The sequence below is a fragment of the Grammomys surdaster genome, unplaced genomic scaffold (assembly GCF_004785775.1).
Source record: "Grammomys surdaster isolate TR1022 unplaced genomic scaffold, NIH_TR_1.0 185, whole genome shotgun sequence".
Taxonomy (NCBI): Eukaryota; Metazoa; Chordata; class Mammalia; order Rodentia; family Muridae; genus Grammomys; species Grammomys surdaster.
Genome location: NW_021604630.1, coordinates 10,472,219 through 10,482,777, shown reverse-complemented (window position 1 = coordinate 10,482,777; position 10,559 = coordinate 10,472,219).

Genomic DNA, 10,559 nt, shown 5'->3' with positions numbered 1-10,559 from the left:
AAAAGAAAAGAAAAAGACACTTACTCTCTGAGCTCTCAGAAAAATACAGAAAAAGTCTGATAGGTAGCTGCCCTCTGAAGCGGAGTCTCTCCCGTCTCCCATGCCTGTTTTCCAGACTCAAGGAAAGGCCTGGTATGAAAAGTAGCCTCAGTAGTAGCAAGTCAGAAACAAGGGCCATCTTTACAAATACCAGGCCTGTCCATAGCTTTGAAGATGGCTCTTTTCACATGTCAGAGTCTCAGTTTCCCCCTCTATAAAATGGGACTAATTAGGCTTTTCCTACCTTGCCCTTCAATCCCAGGATCCCATGAGACAGAGTCACAGCAAAGCCGTTTTCATTATTTATTTCAGCGATCCATGTTCTAGGATAACATCAAGATCATAACCTTAGGGGAAGTCAATAAACGGACCACTCACATCCCTCTAGACAACTGCAAAACAAAATCCAAGTGACAGAAGCTGAAATATAAGGGTTTAATGTGGCTGCTGCGACCCCTGGGTGGAGCCCCATGGACAGTGAGAGAGGCTTCCGTAGCGCCCTAATAGTACGAGTGCCCGTATCCACTGGCAAGGCACGTCACACGGAGTAGAGGAGCCTATCAAACGAGTGGAACCTCAGAATGGGCCTGGAACAGGACAGAGGCTGCTTGCGGTCTTTACAGAAGTCCCATCCTGTGCTGGCAGCCAGGCTCCTCCCCATACTGACAGTGGGGTAGTTGGTTACTTCAGAGCTCATGTCGATTCCCCATTGGCCCAAAGGCTGTATCAAAACGCTTACTGCTACGCAATACAGGAGATCTGCACCTCGATCCGGGTCTCTGGAGACTGTTTCCCAGGTTCGTGACTCCTCCCTCTCTCCCCTCCTGGATCCGGGTCCCCACATTTTAGATCAGTTAGAAACGTAGATTCATCCTCTTTTGTCTGCAGACTAACTCGGTTTTCTTATTTGAACATTGAGCCTTTTGCTTTGATAATTTCAAGCAGGTAGATAATACGTTCTCACTATTTTCATAGCCTACCCTCCCTTGTCTCCCCCACTCCCATCCTCCCTATAAATCTCTTCCCCACATTCATGGGATTTCCATTATTTTGTGACCCACTGGGTTTAATCTGGGTGACCATGGGTTTGGAACTATCTACCGGAGCCTGGTGGGTTCCCCGTAGGAACATAACTAGAAACAATGATTATCTGCCAGTAGCAAATAGATCAGTGGGGACAGATAGGGCCCTGTGAGCCCCTACCCCATCCACGACAAACTGTTGACAGGGCCACTCTTGTGCAGGCCCAGCGCAGGTGGCCACAGATGTACCATCATGATTGCAATGGTTGTCATGCTCAGATGGTATCTGCAGCCCTTCTCGCTAGAATCTGGATCTTACCTTCCTTCTCTCCCCTCTTCATCATGTTCTCTATACCTAAGAAGGAGTTGTATTGACATCCTGTTTAGGGCTGAGCCCTCAACCAGCACTGACTCTCAGCACCTTGAGTAGCCATGAATTTGTACATCTTCCACTCCTGTCCACTACAGAAAAAAAAGAAAAAAGAAAAAAAGAAAAGACTCTTTTGACTAAAGCTGGGAGTGTGGCATTTGTCTACGGGTATAAACGTAGATATTTGGAAATTGATTTAGTGCTGTATCCGTTTTATCAAACAGCAGCAAGCTCCCCACTAGCGCCTATGACTTCCCCACCCCCGTCCATCTCAATGGTTGTGCAGCACCAAGCCTGGGTCCCCCTCCTGTGGAGCATGCCTCAAATCCAATCACACGACAAGTCAGTTGCTCCTGAAAGAGCCTTAGCCTCAGAGAAAGGCAGATTAAAACTACTTTGAAATTCTATCTCATCCCAGTTAAAATGACATCCTCCAGAATACAAACGACACAAATGGTGCTGTAGCTGTGGGGAAAGAAGGTCCCTTATTCACTGCTGGCTGAAGTGGACATCTGTACAGCCAATTCTGGTGTCCAAAAGAATTACAAATAGATCTACCATGTAGCCCAGCCACACCACTCTCTAGGCAAGTCCCCAAAGGACTCTGTATCCCCTACAGAGACACTTACACATCTTGCTTATCCCTGTTCTGTTCAATACCTAGGGTGTGAAGTTAGCTTGGATGTCCATCAACTGAAGAATAGACATAAAAACGTGGGATAGAGGCACAAAAGCATTTTATTAATCTGTAAAGAAAATGAAGTTATGACAACTTCAGGCAAATGGATGGATCTGGAAAAAACATAGCATGAATCAGCCAGGCCTCGGAGGACAAACATCACATGTTTTTCTGGTGTGTTGATCCTAGCTTTGCATCCTCATCTGCCTGTGTTTAACTTGGAGTAACTGTGGGAGCCGGGAGACTAGGAGAGGGATGTTGTGACAGGTTTTATTAAGGGAGTGGCGACAGTAAAGCACAGATAAAATTTTTGCAGAGAGAAGACATGCCAGAGATTTAAGCAGGGAGAGTCGGGGACAGGGGAGACAGTGGGGCAGGAGAAGGGTCGGGCGTAATAGAGTATAGGAAGCTGTACGCAAACCCTGCTGTCCGGTAATCTAATTAAAAATATAATTTAGAAAGAGTGAGAAGACAAATACACTGTCCATCTAAAAGTTCTCACACCAGGTGTAGGCTACTTCCATGCCAGGTGTTTGTCTCAGAGATCCCAAGGGACCCCCAAAACCAACACAGGCTCTTGCCATTCCCCTTGGTTGGCCATCAGAATCAGACCGTTAGACTCTATTGCTGAAGACACTATATAACTTGGTTAAAAGGCTTGGAGAAACCAAGCTGGAAGCTTCCTCCTTGCTGACTAGCTTCCGCCGTGCTGGGAGATGCTGTTGGTGACGAAAGACTTGGACTGTCTCACCCAGCTGTGAGTGTAATAACTTCAGTACCAACCTGCCAGGCACAGCATGTTCACACCAAATCTCTATTTTAATTTATGCTTGACTTAGGTTATGTGTACGTCAGTACAGAAGCATAGGCAGAGACTTCGTTCTACCTCTGTCATTCGCTAAACAATCTGGCTACTTCATCTGTTTGGTTACCTCAATCACAAATGTTTCTCAGAATATCTGGTGCATAGGCCTTATGGGGTTTGTGGGAATGGGGGTGGGGTCAGAGATGGAGGGGAAACCCAAGCCAATCCAGGCCATTCAAACCTTGTAGCTAGATGCTTTCTCAGAACATAATCATTGGCATGTCAGAACCCCATTGTCTATGTCATCAGTTACTGGGAGGAGTGCTAAGCCCAGGGTCAGCCAGTAGAGGATCAAATTACTGAGAAAAGACAGACGTGAATGAATAGGTATGAGAGACCCCAGCATCAAAGAGAGAGAAAAAAAACAAACAAACAACCCTCGCTCTCTGGTACTGGAGAGATGGCTCAATACATGGAATGCTTACCTCATAAGCATGAGACCTGAGTTCAGATCCTCAGAACCACTAAAAAGCCAGTAGTCAAGCCAGCCCCATGTAACTCAGACAGAATCCCCAGGGCAAGGTGGTTAGCCAGACTAGCTAAAACTGGCAATCGATGTGCCAATAAATAAAGTAAAGAATGATCAAGGAAGTCATCCAGCATCAACTTCAGGCCATGCCCACATGTGTGGGCACACACATGTAAATATACATACCCACATACTACCTCCCTCCCAGGCATGTACCCATGATAGAATGGTGGGGAGAGACATCCTTTTCTACGAGTTTTAAGATCCTGATTCCATTTCCGTTTGAAATCCCTTCAGTCTTCCTGGCCTGAGACCTTGGTTTTAACCCAACCCTCCCCTTTCCCAAGTCAGTTTCTCTTAATGGAAGCCAAGCAATCTCTGGCAACCCTCACCCACCGTGGCTTCCTGTGGCTCTACCTTGTTGGAGACTTTGCATCCTCGTTTGTAAACTTGAGTGGCCAGCTTATGTACTGCTATGGTCTGAATATGAACGGTCTCTCGGGGAGTCATGCTTTGAAGGCTTGCTTTCAGAAAGTGACATTATTTTGAGAAGATGTAGAAACTCAGGAAGGAAGAGTCTAGCTTGAGGAAGTTTGCCAGGGTGGATCTACCTTTAAAACATGTCAGAACTTTGCCGTGCCCCTCTGTTTCCTGTCCGCAATGGTATGAAGAAGCGTTTCCCTCACATTCTCTTACCATCCTGGTTCTGTACCAAGCACAGAGGCCAAGAAACCATGGGCTGAACCCTCTGTAACCATGAGCCAAATAGTCTGCCCTTTGGTTGTTTGTCAGCAAGGAAGTAACAAACGGGTGCCTGTATTCCTTCATTTCTTTCCTGGCGTTCTGATTGCATAAAAGGCTTCTACGAAACAAAGTAGGTTTTAGTCACAGTGAGTCCCTTCCTTTTCCCCCAGGTAACCAGACTTAGACCATACCAAGCCATGCCAGTCAGTGTCAACAGCATCACTAGCTGTCACCTTAGTAGAGACCTGTGCCCTCCATAAACGTGTACAGCCTGGAGAAGTGAACTTCCAGTTCTCATCCATCTGGCCTGCACTTAGTACTGCCAAAGGGAGGCAGGACGCAAGCTCACACCCACATGGCTCTTGTCTATGTGCACTGTCACTGGGGCCAAGTGTGTGTTTCTAGCTCTAGCAGGCTTGTCAGAACCAGAAGCTGGGGTTTCAACACCACCCTGGCCTCTGAGTGTTTGCTTCATGCTCTCTTTTGGATCCTTGGTGTAGGTAGAATGTGAAGCGACTTAAAAGTCAGCTCAAGACACCCCGAGACCAGGTTCTCAGTCCAAAGGAGATTTATTTACCCCAGAGAGACAAAGGGCAGAGAAAAGGGACAAAGACAGGAGATAGAGGAAGAGGAGGAAGGGGAAGGGGACAAGGGAGAGGGGAGAAAATAGACAAGGGAGAGGGGGAAGGGGTACTTTCTGTGGAGGAGGTGACGGGTGACAGGATGACGATGACAAAGGACTGTCTCTGGATAGAGAGGAGACAGACGCAGCCCATAGAAAAATGGTAGTTTATAAAAAATAACAGAGGAAACCCCAAGTTAGGATGAAGTGTTTACTTTTAATTGGGTGTGTTAAGTGAGCCAAAGGGGGCTTTTGATTGCTGGACTTCAGTACTTCGATAGCTGGACCTTGGCAGTCAGCCTGAGGAGGAGCAAGTGACCTAATAGGCATAGATCTTGGTGGCTACCTTTAGGAATGTAATCTAATGGTTTTTAGCAAGGCAGTGGGAATGAGGGATAAGCATTGGGACTGCCAGCGCCATGTTTTCCTTGCTAGGGCTGGCTAGAGTGGCTCCATAATGTTCATGATAGTTACAGTTTCCAACTGGAGTTTTCCATTTGTACAGATATCCTCAGAAAACCTATGCCAGCCTCTAATGTGTGTGGCATTTCACAAGTGCCATTGTGTCTGCCACAGAGGAATGCTGTATGGGTGGCCCGGTGGTGTCTTTTTATAGCCACTGAGACACGGAAGAAACAGAGTATACTGCAGCTGGAAGGAATTGGATCAGACCAAAACCACAGCAAAACAACAACAGAAAGTCATCCCTAGGGTGGCAAGACAGGAGTGCAGGCTACAAGGGACAATGTGTTAACAAAATCTTGATATTTTTAGAATGAGCAGACAGCTTCCTCTTGGGTACTACTAGAAATACAACCCTGCTTATAGGCTCAGGAATAGATTGGATGACATTTCAGTGTCCCTCCCATTCCTAGGACAATGACAGGGTCTCCATTAGAAGGTCCTTCTGCCTCCATTATACCAACTTCAACAATTCTTGCTCTCCTATAAACACCTGACAAGGTCCACACATTAAAATATTATCTTATTACTTTATGCGCATGGGTGTTTTGCCTGTGCATATGTCTATGCACTACTTTCAAGCATAATGCCCTTGGAAGCCAGAACTGAGTGATGGATCTCCGAGGACTTGAGTTACAGACAGTTGTGAGCTGCCATGTGGGTCCTAGAAACTGAACCAGGTCCTCTGGAACAGCAACCAGTGCTCTTAACTACTGAGCCATCTCTCTCTCCAGCCCCAAGGTCCACTTTTTAGTTAACTCTAATTTTATTCTTTGCTATCCAGCCCTCACTACCAACTCATTTCACCAGTAATCCATACCCTCACTTACGAGAACTCCTAACACTGAGACTACACACAATGAGCAGGCCGATGAATCCTTTCTGCTGTCTGAACTGCTGCCCCGTCACCAGACACGAGCATTTCCACATTCCTCACCAAGGCGTCCATGTCGCCTAACCTCTCTGCAGTGTCGATGGATCCTAAAATCTATCCTGTTAGATGCCCCACAGAGGCTTCCTGAGTATCAGTCACTCTTCCTTGACCTCCATCCACCCAAGGGCAGCGGGAAATTACTAAATGCCACAGCCAGCTGAGCAGTAGAGAAACCACCTAGGCCTCCCAGTCTGGTAATGATCAATGCTCGTGCAGCTTGGTCTTCGACCTACTCACAGAACACATTCCTCCTTGTAAGATGTTTGAATGTGAAAAAGCTTTTTTGTGAGAGGAGGGGACCCAGGACAAAGCCATTTAGGAAGTATCACCCGCATTATCACCTTGACAAGCAGAGTTTCTTTGCACAAGAATGTGTGTATCCCTAGAAGGTAGATGTCTTTCAGCTGTTCACCTTCTGTTTGTTCCCATGGTCGTTTCCCTTATCCGAAGAGAGGGAACCAAATGGCAGGAACACTACTTAGTAGCTGGCACTCTGCTTGGAAGCTAGCTCCAGCCTCTACTCTCTGTCATTTTTACCCATATACCACACACAGGTCAGCATATCTTCCTAACTCGTGTTCCTCATTGAACAACATGGCTAGCTCCTTATGGGAAGGCCCAGGGTTGGTAGGTCCATGTCAGTAGCCAGCAGATGAAACTTGTCCAGCATCTTCTCTACCTCTGTGTACCAATATGCCCCCAACAAGCTTGGAGGAAGTTGGTCACTAGGGTTGTGCCTTTCAAGCAAATCAGAACCTCAGTACGCTGCCCTCTGTCCCTGATTTCTGTCCACAGTGATATGAAGAAGTACTCTCTTGTGATCGTGATACTCTACCAAGCACATGAGGCCAAGAAACCATGGGCTGAGTCCTCTGGAGCTACCCCAGCTCAGAATGTGTTTCCATATCCAGTAGACCTTCCCTACCCCGAGCCACCTTCAAAGTCTTCCCTGACTCCTCCACCATACACACCTTCCTTCTCATTAACAAAGTCTTCTTTGTTCAATGGGTTTTGGCTTAAATGTCATCTCATCTTTCCATCTTTGCTAACGTCAAGTTAATTAACCTTTCCTCTCACCTTAGATCACTTTCTTTAAACTTCATTTATAATACAGTCCACGTTGTACTTACAATTGCGATGCGTCACACATGGTACTGTTATGACAAACAACTAAAAAACTGTGTCTGTGACTCAATAACAAACATCTATTCTTGCTCGAGTGTGAGCCATTGCAGGGGACTCTCCTCCTTGTGGTGACAAAAGGATGAAGACCGCCTCCCCTTCATACCTTTGTTGGACCTAAAACTTCAGTGTTCATCGCTCCCACTCAGACCAACCGTGAAAGTGAGCATGGAACATAGAGCAGGGGGGTTGAGGCTCCAAGCCCAGCCAAATCTCTAGACCTCAATTTCGAGACAGGTATGTCATCATATTTACTGACTGTACTCCTCATAGGACTTCAGTCTTAATATTTAATCAATCATCATTATGGTGACCTAGGAAATTAAATAATAGAGAAATCGAAAGGACCTGTCATATTTGTTATTAAATAAATGAGATGATTAATTTCTTAGAAATTTTTAAAAAGTATTTCCCTCAACTCTGTAGCACACTGTTGAAGAGAAATTGTCTCTGAGACACTAGTAGTGATTACAGAGCAAATGGCTCTGGGATATAGCTCATGGGTAGAGTACCAGCAGAGCACTTATGAGGTCCCAGGTTTGCTCCTCGGTACACACACACACACACACACACACACACACACAAACAACTAGTTTTTTCTTTTTTCCCCATCAGCCTTAGAATGATTCAAATAATACAGCTCCTAACTGTAAATTAAAAACATTAAGTTCCCAGAAACATACATCATTTGATAGTTCTCTGAAATCAAGAACACAAGAGAATATGAGAGGGAGTCCAATTTTGGCCAGATATGTACAGACAGTGCAAGTCCTTTTCTCTTATGAAATAAAACAAAAGTAAAACAAAAACTTTGTGACATGGGAAGGCTCATTTCTAATAGAGAAGATTGCTTTAAGATAGAATCTTAGCTTATGGTTTAATAGCTTGGGATTGTTTTATAATAGGCAAATACAAAAGTGATATCTAGTCATTGAAAATTCAACTTTGCATAGTATGCATGTATGTGTGAGTATGTATATGTGTGTGTATGTCTGTGTGTGAGAGAGAGAGAAAGAGAACGTGTGTGTGTGTGTGTGTGTGTGTGTGTATAAGTGTGTGAGCCCTGCTGCTTACACTGGACTGTAAGCCCAGAGTCTCTTACTGTACTGCTGAACCCCTACAATTGAATTGATCACCTGAGTTAGCAGTATGCTAGGCAGTGGTAGTGAGCCACAGCTCCCAGGAAACCCCAAACACACACATACACACACGCACACACACACACATACACACACACACAAACCTGCAGTCCCAGGGTCCTCTGCTGCTGAGCTATGTTCTTCATACAAGTAGCTTAAAAACGTTTATTTACCTTCAGGGTATTTTTAAACTAACTTATGACGTATGTATATACGTACACAACCTCATCATAAGTGGTGACAGTTAAAAACTTGGTGACTCTAAAGAATAATTTAAGCTTGGGTTTCCAAAGCCTTTATATTTCTCATACACCTTGGATATTAAGCCATAGGTCTGATGAGGAAAATAGAGAAGGGTAAAGGCGTTTGGTAACGGTCACCACAAGGCAGATCACAAGGCATGCTCCATGAACCAAGGCACATGTAGGGCCGTGAGCCTTAACATAGCTCACTTTACTTCATTCATTCCATCTGTTAACTAGTTGAGCTGATCCTTTCAATGTTGTGTATGCTTCATTGGATGGTTTCCAATGGATGGTTTCCTGTCTTCCCCCCACGTAGCCTCTGATTAGGATTTAACTATCCACGCATTCTTCTCTCTTTGACAAGTCCAAGGTCATGCTACAGGAAAGACTCTGCCTGCCTGCGAACCCAGCAAGACTTCTGCCAAATCCTCTCATGGCACTTAGTACTTCTTCCTCGTCAACCTACCAGAGCAGTTTTACATTGACTTATGAGCTTCCCTGGTTGATAACAGCATTTCCCACCAAAATACAGGCTTAATGAGGAAAGAGACCATGTTTAATTTTACCCATGGTGATAGTCACGATCACTATGATGGGCACATATTAACACTTAATAAAAAAATTCCCAGTGAATAATTATCAAAAAGTCAAATTTCAATAAAGTAATTAATCAACACAATGTATTTTCTTGTGTTCCTTCCTGTTTTGAGATGCTATTACAGAAATTCATCACATTAGATGGCCTGTCAAGTGGAGAAGTTTTCCTTTCTATTCCACTAATTTACATTGATTCATTTTATGAGACGAATTCCAGGAACAGGATGAGCCAACCTACGCTGTCTTTATTCAGGATGACAGAGTGTCTGACTATATGGCAGTGTTGTAGAAATGAGGAGAATAGAGAATGTAGCTGTAAACGAGGGTAGAGCTCTGGTAAGGTGTTTGGGTTAGAGCCAGAAGAACCAGGTACTACAGGTAGGGCTGGCTTCATCCAGCAGCTTGGTCATGAGGAAGCTGCTCTCCTCCCTGGAGCCATGCTTGATTCTCTGAGAGATGTGAGGAATGCCATAAATGGCAAGTCTTCTGCCTTGAACAAGTGGCAATGTGTCAAAAGCATGACCACCCACTACTGTCTCCCTGTAAACCTATAGTTCTCCTACAAGGCAGTTCTTCTAGAACTAAAAGCTTTTCCTTCTTAATGGCTATATTTTTTCTTGTCATTCTTAAGCTGTTACTTATAATGAAATATACCAGGAAAAATGTCAGTTTTTGTAGGGTGCACTCTTATCGAATCCTCTGACACTCATTTTCCCTGATCAGGAACGAGAAGACTGCCCATACCTTATTTCTAGAAATAAGTCAGAACGGCAGCTTTTATAAGATAAAAGCCTCTAAGTCAGGGGTCATTTACCAGCTTTGGATACAATCAATCAACTGTACTGAGCCTTGGGTCTTTAATTTAGTAAATATTTGTTTAGATGGTTCAACTTCCATAGAAGGGTCATGTGGTTGTCATAGGATAGGGTCATAGGATAGCATTCAAGAAAAATAACTGGAACTATAAAAGACAAAATAAGCATACATTTCAAATTCCTGAAAGATGTACCAAGGAATAATGACAACCACGGGCATCATGGTGCCAATTATAGGTATTAAGTCTCCTAGCAGCCTTTTAGTGACAAATCCCAGGTGATTAAGATCTCAAGTGCTCACTCCCTCTTTCTCATCCATAGTTCCACACCTAACTGTTCATGTGGTGATTCAACGATTACTTAGGGGTAAAAAAA